General features: G+C 44.2%; 1 pseudogene across 1 annotated transcript in view; it reads left to right on the top strand.

The window, feature by feature from the left end:
- Nucleotides 1-18,409, top strand: part of LOC311597552 (ferritin light chain 1-like) — a 44,931-nt pseudogene that overhangs the window by 5,775 nt on the left and 20,747 nt on the right. Inside the window, exons 3-4 of the transcript XR_014783625.1 lie at nt 349-433; nt 2,492-2,645. The product of XR_014783625.1 is annotated as a ferritin light chain 1-like (transcript). The remainder of the gene's footprint in view (nt 1-348; nt 434-2,491; nt 2,646-18,409) is intronic.

The raw sequence follows: 18,409 nt of genomic DNA, 5'->3' as shown, positions 1-18,409 counted from the left end.
CTGTTCGTGGATGGTATTGTTGGCTGATGTTAAAGCCACCACTACCCCAAAGTATCATCCAGACGTCTTTAGAATTACATAACTGTTTGAATGTGTGCTCTACTTTTGAAGCCAGGCTCTACCTTGTGTGATCCTGAACAAACATTTCAATATCAGTAAGCTTCTATTTCTTACATGTAAGTTAGGAACAATAATAAATACATAGGATAGGTTAGTGGGAAATTAAACTAACATGTGTAAAGTATTTGCAATATGTCTGGCATGTAGTAAGTACACTAAATTATGTATTGTTTTGTATCTGTTCTTATAGAGTGCTTAGTTACAGTAATATTTCCTAAATTTTTGCAGACTCTCAGCCACCTACCAACAGAGGCAGAAGGGACCAGGCTAAGAGAAACACATGTGCACTGATGTGTGAAAGATCTAAGAAAAAGTGAGCATTTGCCTTGGAGATGACTATACAAATCATTTTTTATTTTACTTAATCATGGCAGATTTTGTTTCTATAACTTCTACTAACAGGGTTGACAGTTCATCATATTCAGCTGGGCAATTCTACAGATGAGTGGGGATCTATGGCCCTTACAAATACTCTTTGAGTGAGCATCTCCCACAAGGAGAGAGCTGCTCACTGCTGCCAAAAACACACCTTGAATACAGGACACCTTGAGTCTGTGGAAGACAAGGAACAGTTCTGATCATTTTTATAAGCTCATTTTTTTTCTCTTCCTTAAAAGTTTTCAAAGTGAAGAACAATTTGGGTGATCAGAAATGAGTCTGTGTAGAGATATTTTACTTTTTCTAGACTAGTAGTTTTCAACATGTGGGTGGAGGCCCCTTTGGGGGTTGAACCACCCTTTCACCCTACGACCATTGGAAAACATAGTTATTTACATTACAATTCATAACAGTAGCAAGATTACGGTTATGAAGTAGCAACAAAATGATTTTATAGTTGGGGGTCACCACAACATGAGAAACTGTGTTAAAGGATCTCGTCGTGAAAGAGGCTTAGAGAAGCCGGAGAGATGGCTCAGTGGTTAAGAGCACTGTCTGCTCTTCCATAGGACCTGGGTTCAATCCCCAGCACTCACATATCAGCTCACAACTGTCTGTAACTCCAGTTGCAAGGAATCTAACACCTATATACCAGTGCACATAAAAAAACTAAATAAAAATTAATTTAAAAAAGGTTGAGAACCACTATTCTAGACTAAGCTGTACTAGGCTCAGGGTAAATGTATAAATTTAACAAACAGTGCTAGGGAAACTATGTGTAAAAGAATGAAATTAGATCCATTTTTCTCAGCATTTCATCATACAAAACCACATTTCATATGCATAAAAATCAATTCAAAATGGATCAAATATTTGAATGCAAGACCCGAAGCTTTGAAATTGCTAGAGTTAAACAGGAAATTCCTCAACACATAGGCAAAGGCAAAAGTAGTCCTGAACAAAATTCCAGAAGCATCAGAAATAACCCTAAGAATTGACAAATGATTTTACATAAAATAAAAAAAAAGCCTTTTCTCTGTTAAAAAAAAAAAAAACCAACCTGAGTGATAAGTCAGTCTGCTGAGTAGGAAACACTTCTTTTCCAATTACACATCAAGCAGACAATTAATGTCTAGGATATATAAGCAGCAGCAAAAAGTAAATACTGGAAAAGTGTCCTGCATGCTTAGCCATCAGAGAAATGCAAATGTAAACTGTTTTAGGATTCTGTGTCACCTCAGTCAGAATGAATATCATCGAAAAGCATGTAGGTGAGGCTGTGGAAAGAGGAGCCTATCACTGCTGGTGGGAATGTAGATCACGGTAGCCACTATAGAAGTCAATGTGGATGTTTCTCAAAAAACTAAAACTAAAACTACTATGTGACCCAGCTGTACCAACCACTCTCCAATGTGCCTCTGAAAGGCGTGTAACAGAGATGCTTGTTTCCGTGTTGATTGTTGTGCTGCTCATGGTAGGCAGGGAATGAAAACAGCCTAGCAGTGTACCACCTGATGAATGGCTAAAAAAGGAAACGTGTATCTACACAATGGGATTGTGTGTGCAGCCACAAGAAAAAGTGAGACTCTGACATTTGCAGAGAAATGACTGCAACTGGAAACCATTGTGTTGAACAGAGTGAGCCAGACTCATAAGGACAAATATCTCACATTCTATTTTACATATAGAACCTAGATTTAAATTTCTATATACATGTGTTTATATATAATATGTATGTATATGTATAATATGTATGTATATATAGATCATAAAAACAGACGGGATCATAAGAGGAGAGGAAGAGATTTCAAGGGAGGGAAAAATAGAAAAGGCAATGGAATGCATGTAATAAGAAAGCAGGGGGCTGGAGAGATGGCTCAGAGGTTAAGAGCACTGATTACTCTTCTAGAGGCCCTGAGTTCAATTCCCAGCAACCACATGGTGGCTTCACAACCGTCTGTGATGTGATCTGATGCCCTCTTCTGGCCTGCAGGTGTACATGCAGGCCGTGCACTGTATACATAATAAATAAATAACAAGAAAGAAAGAAAGAAAAAGGTGTGAATAGCTGGGTGAAAGAAGAGACTCAGTCAGAAGAGGACATCAAGTACAGAAAAGAACAATGAAAGAAGACAAGTAAGAACAAGGTATAAAGATGTGTATATCAAAATGTCATAATGAAACCCAGTACTTTGATGATGGTGGTGGTGGTGGTGGTGATGGTGATGATGATGATGATGATGATGATGATGATGATAAAGAAATTAGTCTGGAGGCTGAAGAGGTAGTCTAGCCTCTAAGAACATGTATTTTTCTTGCACAGAACTCAGGTTCAGTTCCTAGCACCCACATGGCAGCTTAGAAGTATCTGTAGCTCCAGTTCCAGGGTATACTCCAGGGTACACTCCAGGGTATACTCCAGGGTACACTCCAGGGTACACTCTAGGGTACACTTTAGGGTACACTCCAGGGTGCACTCCAGGGTACACTCCAGGGCACACTCCAGGGCACACTCCAGGGTATACTCCAGGGCACACTCCAGGGCACACTCCAGGATACACTCCAGGGCACACTCCAGGGTACACTCCCCCTCCTATCTAACTGCTCCTTTCAATTAGTTGTATGCATTTCTGCTCTAATTGCAAATGGCTCAGGGAGGGCTAGAGAGTATAGGTGGGGGAGGGCCAGGACTCGGGAGGGGGATCAATTCATGTGCCGATGGGAAGGCCATCGTTTCTGCTGGGTAAAAACTTTGCAGAGGGTCCTTTTGGGAGGGCACACACATACATTCCTGCAAGTAATGCTTCACTCATGGATTCTCCAGAGTGAACTTTGCTGGAATCATACATTGGGAGTTCAGGAAAGAGGATATACCTCCCCCAAGAAAAAGTTTTGGTGACCTAAGACTAAATGCTGTGTACACTATAATCCAAGTGAGAGGGGTGTTCTTTGTGTTTGTCTTCCTTAGACAAAATAAGCGTGAGCTCTTAAAGTATTGCGAGATAGTTAAAGAAGTTAAAATACTGCATTATGGCCGGGCATGATGGCGCACGCCTTTAATCACAGCACTTGGGAGGCAGAGGCAGGTGGATCACTGTGAGTTTGAGGCCAGCCTGATCTACAAAGGGAGTCTAGGACAGCCAAAGCTACACAGGGAAACCTTGTCTTGAAGAAAACAAAAAACAAAAAAAAAAAATACTGTATTATGAATTAAATAATATACTCTGATCTGCTGGTTGTATAAGTTTTGACAAAAGGAAAAGCAAGATACAGTAATATTATCATGGGTTCTGTCACAATAGGCTAGAGAAAGTGGAACGAGAGTGCCAGGTCCTCCCTGAAGGGCGAGCACAGCCATGATGATAGAGCTACACACTGTATCTGAGAATACTGTAGCATCACAGTACTTTATTTTAGATTGATAAAAATATAGATGGATGCTGAAGTATATCTGCATATATTCACATCTATATGTGTATATATTACATATATGAATATTTGTTCATCTAGCTACTGGTCGGTTCATAGAAGAGATACAAAGGAAAGATTGAGTGACTGGAGAGATGGCTTGGTAGTTACGAGCTATAAGGTTGCTCTCCCAGAGGAACAGGGTTAGTTACAAGTACCCACATAGCAGATTACGGCCATCTCTAATTCCAGTTGCAGGGGACTTAATGCCGTCGTCTCTGGCCTCTGATAGTACGAGGCATGCATGTGGTGCACATACATGCATGCAATCAAAACATTTATATGCATAAGATAAAAATAAATAAATCTTGTTAAAAAGAGATACAGATAGAGTTGAAGTGATATTTATTTATTTATTTTGGTTTTTCAAGACAGGGTTTCTCTGCGTAGCCTTAGCTGACCTGGGCTCACTTTGTAGAACTAGCTGGCCTCAAACTCACAGAGATCCACCTGCCTCTGCCTCCCAGAGTGCTGGGATTACAGGTGTGCCCCACCTCGCTCAGCTTTTCCCCTTGTTTTACATTTCCAAGAAACTGTCTCTTATTATGTAAATACCAAATATTAGGTTTTACTCTGCTGGGTCCATTAGTTAAATATCATAACTGAGCTGGAGATGTAGCTCACTTGGCTGAGTGCCTGCCTGACATGCCTGACCCTGGCTGTGGTGGAACACGCTTGTAGTACAAGCACTTCGGGGTGTCTTACTTTGTGGTTCTGGGCTCTGTCTCTTTCTGGGGGCTCCAGGCACCATTGCACACTGGGCTGGGAAGGATGAAGCAGAGCCGGAGCGGGTGGGGTCAGCAAGATCCCGGTTAGCCTGGCAGTACCACAGAGACAAAGCCGTCTCCGAGGATTTCAGTGTTAAAGCTCTCCTGGTCGATAGTCAGTGAAACAGCTTGTACATGCTTTATTTGGAGTGAACCTTGGGGAGTGGGAGGGGGTTTTCAGGGTGGATGCGGGCCACTGGCTGGGGCCGAGATGCTTTATTTTCATGGAGCAGAGTTCCAGGTAGTAGGCTACAAGCAAGATTGTTCGCACCAGGCGGTGCAGGCACAGAACAGGGAGGGAGCGAGCCTTACTCCTGCCAGTCTCAGGGTTGAGATTTTTGGGGTTTGGACATGGTCTAGACCTCACTCTAGCTCCATGGCTGTTTCCCACGTGACATAGTCTACGTGCTACACATTAGTCAGGGTTTCTATTGCTGTGAAGAGACACCATGGGCACTGCAGCTCCTATAAAGGAGAATATTTAATGGGTGCTGGCTTACACTTTCAGAGGTTTAGCCCGTTATCGTCATGATGGGAACATGGCAGCACGCAGTCAGACATGGTGCTGGAGAGGTAACAGAGTAGTTCTTAGTCTGGATCCACAGGGACCAGGAGAGAACTGGCTTGCGCTTCAGAGCCCTGAAAGCTCCTCCTCTATCGTGCACCTCCTCTAACAAAGCCACACATAGTCCAAGGCCATGCTTCCTAATACCGCCCCTCCCCATGAGCCTACCGGGCCATTTGCTTTCAAGCCACCAGAAGGAGTTTAAGACTACATAGCAAATTTGAGTCCAGCCTGGGATACATGTTAAGTAATATTGACCTATCAGTAGCTAGACGGATAGACAAATATTCATGTGTGTATGTCTATATATGTATATATGTGTGTTGCCAAGGGCACGCACACACACACACACACACACACACACACACACACAACTTTGGCAGCATAGCAGTAGCTAGAAGGATCAACAAATATCCAAAAACAAAATTTCATAAGACATTCATTCCTCCCTACACAATACATGGCTGCAGTCGGTTGCTTTCATGTGTCTCAGCTCTGTTCTTGAGGAATCTCGTTTCAGAGCTGGGTGTGGTGGTCTACTCCTGTCATCCTTGTACTTGGGAGACTAAGGAGGGAGATTCTTGAGTTCAAGCCTAACCTGAGATATATACTGAGACGCACATCTCAAAAACCTTCCCACTTCACACATTTGAGAGCAGCTCCTGAAAATAAATGATGGGCCTGATTCTCCTAACTGCAGGCCACATCTTCCGAGTCTGTTTATTTTCTGTCTTGTGCTTCATTCAGACTATCTCACCCTCAGTCAAGACCCCTCAATACTGTCCCTTTATTATTGTATCTAAAAAAGCAATACTTATTTCATTTCTTCAAATCTAAAGTTTTATATGTGAAAGCATACCCACAGAAGTCTGTGCCTCGGTGCCCGGGACAAAGTGTGTGAAGTTCTAGTATACCTCTTGAGCATTCACTAGAAGAGTCAGATATTTGCATAGCAGCCGCAACAGTAGTAGCCTAGCTAATAAATATTAAATCCCAATTGTGCTATGAGCATTGTTCTGAGCACTTGGAAGATATGAATAAATAAGATAGAATTATTCTTGCCTTCAGAGCATACGAGCTAATGGGGTACAATTGGTGGGTGTTAATATTCAGCTGAGTCAGGAGAATCGATTTGAGCGTCTTTCTAACTAGCAAATGCATTGCAATCTACAACATTTCCCCAGGGGCTTGTTATATACCCCAAGTTGAATGAAAATATATATACCTTCATATAGATATATATGTCTGTATATATACATACACACGCACACACACGCACACACACGCACACGCATGCACCCCCACGCACATGTGCACACACACGCGTGCACACACATCCTGCCTAGGCTGGCCTTGAACATGCCCTCTGCTTCAGCTTCTCAAAAGTGGGATACTCAGCATAAACCAACACTTCCCACTGGGTAATTCATTCCTAATGAATTTTTTTTCTCCCATGTACTGGAAATCTCCACAAAGAATTTGTATGAATTTTAAGTTTAAACATTAACTGGTCTCCATAAATGGCTTTCATCTAGCACATCGACATTTCTATGTACTGTGCATATGAGCTGTGACTGAAACTACTAGGCAAAGAAAGAAACTGGCACCAGGTGTGAGGAGGACACACCCCCACATTCCTAGACAAAGAACAACTCTAGATCCTGGCTCCTGGCCTTGCCCCTCCCCCCACTGCTATGTTCCCAGCTGTTGTGACATATCAAACCTGTTCCCAAACCCTTTAATGACAGGGTAGGAGAGTCAAGTATTTGCATGACAACAGCAACAATAATAGCTAACATTTGTTGAGAGAATGTTGCATGCATAGTTGGGTTCCAAAGCATTTTATGTGCATTAATTTTCACAAGTGTCACACTAGTCCTTAAGGTAAATATCAATATGATATTTCATAATAAGTGTTGGTACTTGTGTAAACACTAACAGTTTACAGTCATGGCTGTGTGTGTTCTAACTAGAGACCCCAGTGGTCTGAGGCCAGAAGACTATGGGTAATAGAGGTTATTTCTATTTAATATTGTATGTGCGAAGTGCTTTGCTTCACATAAATTATTTCTAATTCTCACAGCAACTCTTCAAGAGATATTTTGTTATTCTCAATTTATAGATAAGTAGCGGAGGCTCAGGAAAATGAACTTACCTATCTAAAAATCACACAGCTAGTAAGGAGCAGAGGTGACAGAGACTCAGCGTTGATGAGGAAAACCTAGACATGCACGTTCCCACAGTGATGCTCCCCAGTGCTAGACACTGCAGGTGTCTTACACACACACACACACACACACACACACACACACACACACACAGAGAGAGAGAGAGAGAGAGAGAGAGAGAGAGAGAGAGAGAGAGAGAGAGCGAGCACAAGAGCAAAAGAATGTCACAGTCCTTGCACCTCTTTTTCTGGAGCAGAGAATTGATAGGAAAGTATACTGTGTGGTGACTTTGCAGTCCTACTTCCTAGCAGCTGCAAGGTAAGGTCTGTCTAATCCATCCCTCCCTCCCTCCCTCCCTCCCTCCCTCCCTCCCTCCCTCCCTCCCTCCCTCCGCCCCATTGGCATCTCTCTTCCTCTGTCTCTGTCACTGTTTCTCTCTGTCCCTCTGTCTCTGTCTCTGTCTCTGGGGTACCCCTCCCCCTTTCATTCTCTCCCCATGCTCATTTAATGAACCTCATATAATCTAATATCTGGCACTTGGTATCTTCTTATCATTTGCTTATAATTAAACATAAAACTCTCTCTTACTCTTCAGGTCCCAGTGTGCTTGTCTCTGGCCATGAGTGTCACAGCTCTTCTATATGCAGGCACCATGCGGCATGCTTGCCCTTCAGGACCTCTGTCGTGCTGTGATGGTGGGTGCTTCTCCTAATGCTGCTCCTTTCTTGAACTGAATATCGCTCTTCCTACTTCAGGACTGACTGTCCTAACCAAGCCCCTCCGCAGGGTAGTCTTGCCTTGGCTCCTTCCCATAAACCTGCGCCGGAAGTCATTATCCCCAAGAAGGTTTACTTCAGCCAGGTGCGGTGGCGCACGCCTTTAGTCCCAACACTTGGGAGGCAAAAGCAGGCAGATTGCTGTGAGTTCAAGGCCAGCCTGCTTTATTTCAGGATTTCATAGACTGGATGTACAGTCAACAGAGGGAACAGTAATGTACCATACACTTCTAGTTGGCGTTTGATTGCATTGCAGGGGCTGCTGCACCTCAAGTGTGAGCGCCTGACTGGTCATGAAGAGTTGTGCTGAGTCACCTCTCATGGACCTTGACCAGGCGGCTCCTCTGCTGCTTTGTTTGGTGAAAGATTGTCAGTGTTTGCTGTTGCAAACCAGCTCCTGCAGACCTTTACAGAAAAGGTGTTCTGTTTGACCAGTGGGGTGGAACCACTTTCATTTCCCATAATCTCTGAAATGTCTCTCTGTCTCTGTCTCTCTGTCTGTCTCTGTCTCTCTCTGAAATATGAGGGATTAGATATTTGAAATGTTGGAAATTTGTTTGATATTTGTGTCACGTTCATCTTATCTTTTAGAATTTTGGAAGTTATGATAGCACCAGTGGCTACCAGGATGCTAGCTTCATCGCAAAGACTGTTTGGAACATTCACCTCTGCTCAAGTTGTACTACACCTTCAGTGATAGATCAGATTTAGGTGGGGTGGGGTGGGGTGGAATTATTTCATTTCATCCCAGCATGAATAAGAGAACACAAATCTAGGTTTTGTTTTTAACGTATGAGTGCTTTCCTGGCACGTATGTCTGCAAACCATGTTTATTCAGTGCTCACAAAGACCAGAAGAGAGCATCAGATCCCCTGGGACTGGAGTTACAGGCAGTTGTGAGCTACCGTGTAGGGGTCCTCTGACAGACCAGCACTGCTCCTAATCACTGAGCCATCTCTCCAGCCCTTGTTCTATTTCTTGCGCCTCTGTGTGTACGTATGCATATTTGAATGCATGTAGACACATGTATGTGCTCTGTGGATGCATGTGGAGGTCCCAGGTTGTTGTCAAGAGTCCTCCTCAGTCTCCTTCTGCCTTATTTGCTGAGGCAGAGTCTATCAGATGAAGCCAGCGCTCACCTGTAGAGCTCATTTAGGTAGCCAGCTTGTCCTGGGGATCCTTGTCTCTGCTTCTGAGCACTGGAATCACAGTCAGGCATCCACACCTCCCTAGGTCTGCATGGCAGAAGCATGGGAATCTCCCAGTTTGCGGCCGGCCTGGTCTACAGAGCAAGTTCCAGGGCAGCCAGTGCTGCATGGCTACCCAGAGAAATCCTGTCTCAAAAAGAAACAAATAAACAACAACAAATGTTAAAAGTACAAAGAAAGAAAAGGAAAAAAAAACCCTCCAAAAACAGAAACAAGGAACAGTGGCCAGCAGCTGAGGACTGACGCCTCTGTTGTCCTCTGACCTCTCCATCCATAGACAGAATTGTACACACACAGGGGGCTGGGGAGGGAGAACTGGCGATGGGGCCGGATGAACCAACTGCCTACAGCAGTCCAACCGGGAAGGTGTGTTGTTGTTTTAAACAGTACTCAGCCTCACACAACCCGGCAAATGTTCTACCACCCAGCTACATCCCCAGACTTCCCTCTGAACTTCAATTTTCTCATATTTAAATCGCCTTCCTCACTTTACCCTTGTGTTGCTGTGGCTGATATCACACTAATAAATAAACTGTAAAGCACCCACACAGTTCCTTGGTGCACAAAAATTCTTGCATAAGCACCAAACCACAGCATCACAGCTCAGTTCTGCTCTCTTATTTTCCTCCCTCCTATTATCATCATCTGTTCTCTTCCCAAACCAGGAGCCTTTTCTTGGTGCTTACTGTACTGTGAAGAAGAACCTCTGTGCAGTTGTGCAGCAGAAGACGCTGTCTGAGGGAAGAGTACCAAATGGCTTGTACGAAGTCCTTAGAAACTGACTAGTTACTGGGACTGGCTGGTGGCCGCTGCTCCCTGATTGACCATGTGGTAGGGCAGACTGCAGTATTCCTGGGCTGGGGGCGGGGCAGCTTTTCATTGTCACCAACGTAAAACAAGAGGAAAGAGCTTTTGTTACCAATGCCCTGTGCTCTCCTAGTGATAAATGCAACTAGTTTGTGGAGGGAGAGAGGAGCCACGCCATGACAGTACTTCCTGGGAAGATCAAGTCTACCAGTTAGTAGCCATTCTTTCTGTGTAGATCTACCTTTCCCCAACATTTGTAAATGCTTGGTATTCTGCTAGATTAGGCAAGCTAGATTCCAAGCTGGGGTATTTCTGGCAACACCAAAATAATTGTCACCATGCAAATGTACCCCACACATTTGCAGTTTTCAGATCTAATTTGAAAGCATCAGAGAAGGTGAGAAGACCCTTCTTCAGATCCAGAAATGAATGCACAGATGTGTCTTACGCCAGCCAGATGCCCAACTGGTCATCAATACTTCCAAGCCCTTTGTTGTTGGGAGCATGGTGGTCCTTGTGCCCACAGGTGGTCAGGGACACCGGGAAAGTTAAGCATGAGGATAGTCCTCTCAAAGGAACGGACGTATAGCCTGTCCATCCAGAAGACTAGAATTGGGGTTGGTTAACAGCCTCGTGGTCTGTGTTATCTGTTGGGCCAAGCCATATCAAGCTCCTACAGCTAGGACCAGAGGTGGCTAGTAATGTAAATGCTCTTTGTATTGCCTGTATATCCAGGGGCCTCCCCAACCTTCCGCAGCCAAGACCAAAGGTGGCTAATAGCCCAAATGACCTCTGTGTGACCTAGACATGCCAGAGCCTTCCCTAGACCCTTAAATTAATACAGGTTGCCAATGTCCAGGACATATCTTCTTGGAAGAAATGACATGTACCCTGAGTTGAATTTTGATATAATTATGGTTTCTTGTACACCAGGGATTATATTACACCAGGAAATGTTTTTTCTCCAAATTATATTGGGTTTAAATATGCTGGCAATAAACCACCTGCCATCAGACTTCCAGAATTTTTGTCTAGGTTGCCAAAGTCAGTTTGAACCGAGTTTTCATTCTTACCTGTTTGTGACTCATTGCCCTGTCTGCGTACATCTGCAGGGACCCTCATCACGTACTGTGCGGTGTCTTACATGTTTGTCAGGGCCTCCACTGGTCACCTAGAACTCCAGCTGACAGACCTCCTGAGCATCACTGGGCTGCTGCAGAACAGCCAGTCTATGAGATGGTAGTGTGCTACCTTTAGCACATTAGCATTTACTCTACACCTGGGAAGCCCAATTATTAAAGTACCCATCACCTGAGACACTTGCATATGTCTGACAAGTGCCAGGAATTTCTTTGGTTTTATTCACTTGTCGATGCTGAGAAATCCAGACTCTGAGATCAGCTTTGTCAGAGCAGTAGGACACTAGCATTTGAGGAGACTCTCACTGCTTTCTGCTCTGTCCCTGCAGCCTAGTACTTTACACATCAGGGTGCCTTTTGTCCCTGCCACTCACAGGACCTAGAATGTTCTGCTCCCTGGCCTTCATCTTCCTTTCAGTGGGGCTTCCTCGAAGAAGCACAGATAACACTTCTGATGGTGGTACAGCAGGTTACTAAAGGGGAGAAGGACCTTGCTGGTTTCTAATCAGAGCGACTCCGGTCAGTGGCAAGGGACTCTGCTGCTGCAGGCTTGAATGCCTTTCTGTGTGGCGAAGTGGGCAGGACCTAGGGAAACCTGAAACTCCCTCTTCTGACAGTGTCCCTGACCTTTTCTGTAGATCTACCAGCCAAGCCAGTCAGGAAATAGTTTCTGAGAATCCAGAGGGTTCCTAGCCCAGCTAAGTCAACTGGGTGTTTAGTAAATTGCCAACATGTGCTCATACTAACACTTCTACACTAACATATCCCCTGTAAGGTCATATTTGAGCCCCAGAGTAAAGACCGTCCACCCAAAACTCTGCACCTTCCCACCTCTGTATCCTACATACTAAAACCAAGATATATGGTATATTTGCTGATACCTAAATATCTGATATGTTAATAACTGTGGAAAAAATATTATGTACTTATAGATTTTCACATTTATTCTCTCATATATATATATATGTTGTATACATGTGTGTATACATTCAACATAAAAATTATCTATAGGATGTTTTATTCTCTCTCCAATATTGTTCCCGTGTGAGGAACATACACACACATATATGTATGTATATGTTTACCAGATCCTGAGATTCTGAATGAGGCCTGAGTTTCAGTTCTATGGCACAATGCTGTTCAAGACACATTATTTCTGACCAGGATGAACCTTTCCCTAATCTGGTTCCCACTCACTCCCCACCCAGAATTCATTCATAACAAATACGGTTGCCTCCTTCACATCCCCAATAAGTTAAAGTCTTATAACACAGCCATGACATGGCCTCTATTACTCTTTCTCTCACCTTCCGCTGGGTGGACCCTGTCCTGTACAGAGTTAATACCTGCTCTTCCCACATCCTGCTGAGAATTTGCAAAGGAAGTTCCCCAGCTATCAGTAAGAAGCCACTCATCTTCAACACTTTTGATGTCTTTACCCTGCTCTTCTAGCGCCAGGTTTTATATACTTTAAATTTAATCATGTGTGTATGTGTGTGTGTCTGTGTGTTTGTGTGTGTCTTTGTGTTTGTCGGTGTGTCTGTGTGTGTGTGTCTGTGTATTTGTGTGTGTGTGTGTCTGTATATGTGTGTGTCTGTGTGTGTGTGTCTGTGTGTGTGTGTGTCTGTGTGTGCATGTCTGTGTGTGTCTGTCTGTGTATTTGTGTGTGTGTGTCTGTATATATGTGTGTCTTTGTGTCTCTGTGTGTGTGTCTCTGTGTGTATGTGTCTATATATGTGTGTGTCTCTGTGTGTGTGTGTGTCTGTGTGTCTGTGTGTGTGTCGGCATGTATATGCCATGACACCTAAGTGGAATTCAGAAGACAACTCGAGGGAGTTGATTTTCGCCTGCCACTTGATGAGCCACCTGGCTTAGCAGCAAGCACCTTACTGTTTGAGCTCTCTCCGGCCCCTGGTCCATGTGTTTGAAGATGCTCAGAAGCATCTATGCTGTACACACTACATGTCAGTAGATCTGTCTTCTTCCTTTCACTCTTGAAAGTTCTGAGTAATAGAAAAAGTAATTGTTAAAATGAAAGTGACCCTACATGAGTTAAATATTGATATGTGATGTTTCAGACTTCTATGAAACCAGTCCATCTGAGCACTAATAGTGTATGTGTAGGCACACACATGCACGTGCACACACATGTGAAGACACATACAGAGAGACATGCACATAAGTAAGTATGCAGATTTGTTAGTCATTCAGTTATTTTCCTTGCACAGCCACTCATGGTATTGCACAGACCCATCTAGATCTACAAAAGGTTAAGGGAGTTTCCATAAAGTTCTTGGTGTGCCACTGTTCACTCTCTGTTAGACCAAAGGATGGTGGCAACACCATTGAAATATTGAGAAACGTGAGGGTGTTTTAAGGACACATGAGGCTGTTTTCCGTGCACATTTCTTGAATTGCAAGAAGAAATGGTTATCATAAATACTGCCTTTGTGGGTAAAGGCTGCAAGCCTGGTGCCCTAAGGTTGATACCTGAGACTAACATGGAGAAAGAAGAGAGCCAACTGCTGCAAGTCTTCCTCTGACGTCCATGCATATGCTATGGTGTGCCTGGGCATGCATGCAACTGCTCCTTGACACTTATCACACCTGTGCCTATCAGGACCCAGGGTGCTGCTTGAAGTGATGAATGCTCTCTTCTTAGTCCCTGACTCACATTCCATAGCACAGGTCCTCTAGGTGGCTGAGAGTGTATGGTGTGTATGCCATTTGTTTTTGAAATCTACTTTGCTGATACTTCCTGTTAGTGTGTAGATGTCCCTGGGGAACAGAGAAGGGTGCAGGCCAAGTGTCCTCCCTGCACTGCTTGCTACAGTGAACCTCACAGTCTTTCAAGGCCAGCCTGGATATCTGGCCGTCATCCTGAGAGGGCTGCATCTGTAAGTTGCACTAAAGGCAGGTAGGTTACACTAGTGGCTTCCATGACCTGGGTTGCTGAGGCTCTGCTTGTCTTAAATGTCCTGTAGCATGACACTGAGTATTGTGCCTATGATGGGATATGGAAGGGTTCTTATGTATGTGGTAGAACGCAGGCAGCGTCTCCAAGGAAAACTAGTTCTGGGGTCCTGGTTATACAGGGCAGGGGCTGGGGCTGCACTGACCATGGGGTCAGTGACAAGAGCTATGGCTCATGTTTTTTCTCAGTGCCTGAGTCAGTTTGTCATCTTAGAGGCAGGAATGCATGTCACCACATGGAGCCCTAACACCTAGTCAAGGAACTCTCTGTTGCCTCTGATGCAGACTTCTCAGTCCCCCTAGCTGTCGGGGACTGGGAAGTGGATGAGGATTAGAGCCAGGAATTACATCTCATGAGGGTTGAGAGGAACAAAGTAGAAGTGCTTCCTCTAAAGAAATTTGCCCTTCACAAGCTCAAATGCCCATTGCCTTGTGAGAAAATAACAATTAAAGAGAAAAGTTTATATAAAGTTAGGCACTTAACATTTAACTTGTCAAACTCATTTCCATATTACTTGCCCAGAAGTTCTAAAGAAGTTAGGGTCAATTGTGAAAATAAAATATTTTTAAACAGTGCCATTGGGCCTACATCACCTTAAATTGTCAGTATTCCCTTCTTTCTAGTCAGCTGATAGTTATCAAAAAGACAACAGAAAGCAATGTTTTGGCAATCATGAACAAACAGGTCTTACGATCACCTTTTGGAACATCATTATCCAAAATTATTCTTCTCTGTAAATGCTTGTTTCCTCCTTTATTTTGTGCCCTGGTGTCAGATATCAACTTGTAATCCAAAGTCAACACACTGGTCATTGAACAGCACTAACACTCTGTCCATGGAAAATGTCAAACTCATGCCTACGATCAGCAACAATGAATCCAGTGAGTTATAAGAAACAGAGGTTTCATTGAACCCACAGGCAGTGCTCAAGAAGAGAAGGACTATAGGATGCTGGCACCCTCCCCACCAAATCCCAGCAAAACAAGGAAGACAAAATAATGCCAAAATGAAGGCTTTCTCTGCATGTGTCAGAATGTCCATGGTTCTGCTCAAGCACTAACCATACCTCTGCAGACATCAGAGGACTTGTGTGTCAGTTACATTGGAGTGGTCGTGACCAAGGAACCCGAGAGAACAGCTTCAGGAGAAAAGACTTAGTTTCACACGTGGTAACAGATTTCAGGCTGTAGTCCTTGGTGCCACTGACTTCTAGGCCTGTGACAAGGCAGAATGCCATGGTAGTGGGGAAAGTGGAAGAGGCTGATCACCTCATGGCAGACAGGAAGCAGATAGTGAGGAAGTGGGACTGGAGCCCAGATCTAACCTTCAAAGGCACATGTCAGTGGCCAGTTCATCCAGCTGGAGCCCGCCTTCTGAAGTTTCCAACACCTCCCAAACAGAAACAAGTGGTCAACACATACGCCCAAGGAGGACAGTTTACACACAAGTAACTCATGTGGGAATCATCTGTGGAGGGTGACCTTGGGGCCCTCTTCCCTGATAGTGGTTTCTAGCCTTGATTACAGAAGAAGGGAACCCTTAATCAGGTGTCACCCGTACTTGCTAAACACACCTAGGTCTGGCCTTCGCCTTCTGTACATCTCAGACTCTTTTCTCAGTCTACACTAAGTACTTTTTTTCTTTCCTTTTTCTTTTTGATTTTTTTCAAGTCAGGTTTTCTGTGTAACAGCCCTGGCTGTCCTAGAGCTCTCTATGTACACCAGGCTGTCCTAGAATTCTCTATGTAGACCAGGTTGGCCTAGAACTCACTGAGATCTTCCTGCCTCTGCCTCTCAAGTGCTGGGATTAAAGGCATGCATCACCATGCCCAGCTGATTTATTTTATTTTTAATTATGTGTATATATGTGTGATTGTGTGAATATATACATGTCAGACCACAGGATACAAAGAGGGCATCAGATGCCCTAAAGCTGGAATTTTAGGCAGTTATGAGCTACCCAGTGTGGTTGCTGGGAATCAAACTCTGGTCCTTGGCAAAAGCATTATGTACTCTACCTACTGAACTATCTCTCCAGTCACCTACTCTTTTTGGTTGTTTGGTTGGTTTTGATTTTGGTTTGCTTTCAAGACAGGGTTTCTCTGTGTAGCCTTAGCTGTCCTAGACTCACTTTGTAGACCAGGCTGTCCTCGAACTCAAAAATCTACCTGCCTCTTCCTTCCTGAGTGCTGGAAATATAGATGTATACCACTGCACTTGGCCCAGTCACCTACTCTTAAAATGACAGAAATTTGGGGTATTCATCAAGACTCCTGGTGACTTCAGCCCTATGTTACCTTTGTTCATACAGCACTCTAAGGAATCACAGGGTTAATAACAAGGGTGAGTTCAGTCTCAGGAGACAGATTCAGTTGCTCTCTTCAAAGTGTGACTTGCATATAACCATTAACTAAGTGGTAATCCAGTGTCACCTGAACATTGACTCCTGTTTCAACAGGCTAATCATGGCACAAATACTTCACAGTCTTTTACTTTCAAATGGTCAAAAATACCAACTCCTGGCACATCCGACACTGTTGTTTCATGCATGGACCACTTGGCTTGCTCTTCACTGCAGAAGTCTGTAAGGCAGGGAGGAGGGTGGCCATGACGACGGTTGCTGCACTATTGCTGCTGTTATCTGCCCATGAGGAAACAAGCACTGTTTCTATGTAGTTTGATTCTGCTCCCCTACCAAAGCAAGGAGCTAAGATACTACTCCCAGAAGTCTCCAGCTTTCAGCATTTCTCTCTAGGGCATTAAAAGACTTGGTTGTGGAGTTGAACATAGCAGTGATTTTTATTCTTTATTTTTTCTGTTTATTTCTTCCTGTATCTATTTTTTATTTATTTAATTTATTCAGATAACATCTCAATTGTTATCCCATCCCGTGTATCCTCCTGTTCCTCCCTCCCTCCTGCTTTCCCCCACTCCCCTCCCCTATGACTGTGACTGAGGGTCACTTCCTCCCCCTGTATATGCTCATAGGGTATCAAGTCTCATATTGGTAGCCTGCTATCCTTCCTCTGAGTGCCACCAGGTCTTCCCATCAAGGGGACATGGTCAAATATGGGGTATAGCAGTGATTTTTAAATGTGGTTCATGGTTGCTTGTCCTGTAGCACTTGCATCAACTAATAAATTCATTTGTTAAATAAAAATTCTGGGCCTGGTGAGATAGCTCAGAAGTTAAGAGTGCCTACCCCAAGCACCCATGTAAAAAGCTTGATTTGAACTGTATGTGGTGGCCCATGCCTTTGATCACAGCTCTCAGGAGGCAGACACCACCAGATCTCTGTGAGTTCTTGGCCAGCTGGGTCTACAGAGCGAGTTCCAGGATGGCCAGGACTACACACACAGAAACCCTGTCTCAAACAAAACAAAACAAAACAAAACAAAACAAAACAAAGGTGGGTGTGGTCCCACACGCACCTGTAACCCAAGCACTGAGGAGGCAGAGGCAGGAGGTCGCTGGGGTTCACCAGCTGTCAGCCCTAATGAAACTCCTGAGCTCCCGGTTCCGTGACAGAACTACCTCAGAGGAGCAAGGTGAAGCGTGATGAGGAGGTCACTTGACACCCTCCTCCAACCTCTTCACCCACGTCTCTGTACCTGTGTTCATCCCACACACAAACACGTGCACACTTACTTCTATTTTGTTCCCACATTTACTGCTTCACTTGAACAGTGAGAAGAACAAAGAATAAATCCTTGCTTCATGGTTTAGTGTTTCTTTTTTTTTCCTTTTCCTTTTTTTGGTTTTTTGAGACAGTTTCTCTGGGTAGCCTTGGCTGTCCTAGACTCACTTTGTAGACCAGGTTGGCCTCGAACTCACAGCGATCCGCCTGCCTCTGCCTCCTGAGTGCTGGGATTAAAGGCCTGCACCACTTCGCCTGGCTCGGTTTAGTGTTTCTAACTTTAGTCATTCCCCAGCCGTGCTTGGCAGATTGGGCGATCTATTAGCTGTGCGCAGCGATAGCCTACTCTTTGGTCTCAAGGACTTCCTGTCTTTCTAATTCCATGCTCACTTCTAGGGCCACT

The sequence above is a fragment of the Acomys minous genome (assembly GCF_964271855.1).
Source record: "Acomys minous genome assembly, chromosome: 5".
NCBI classification, from domain to species: domain Eukaryota; kingdom Metazoa; phylum Chordata; class Mammalia; order Rodentia; family Muridae; genus Acomys; species Acomys minous.
This window is presented reverse-complemented; position numbering and strand designations above follow the sequence as displayed.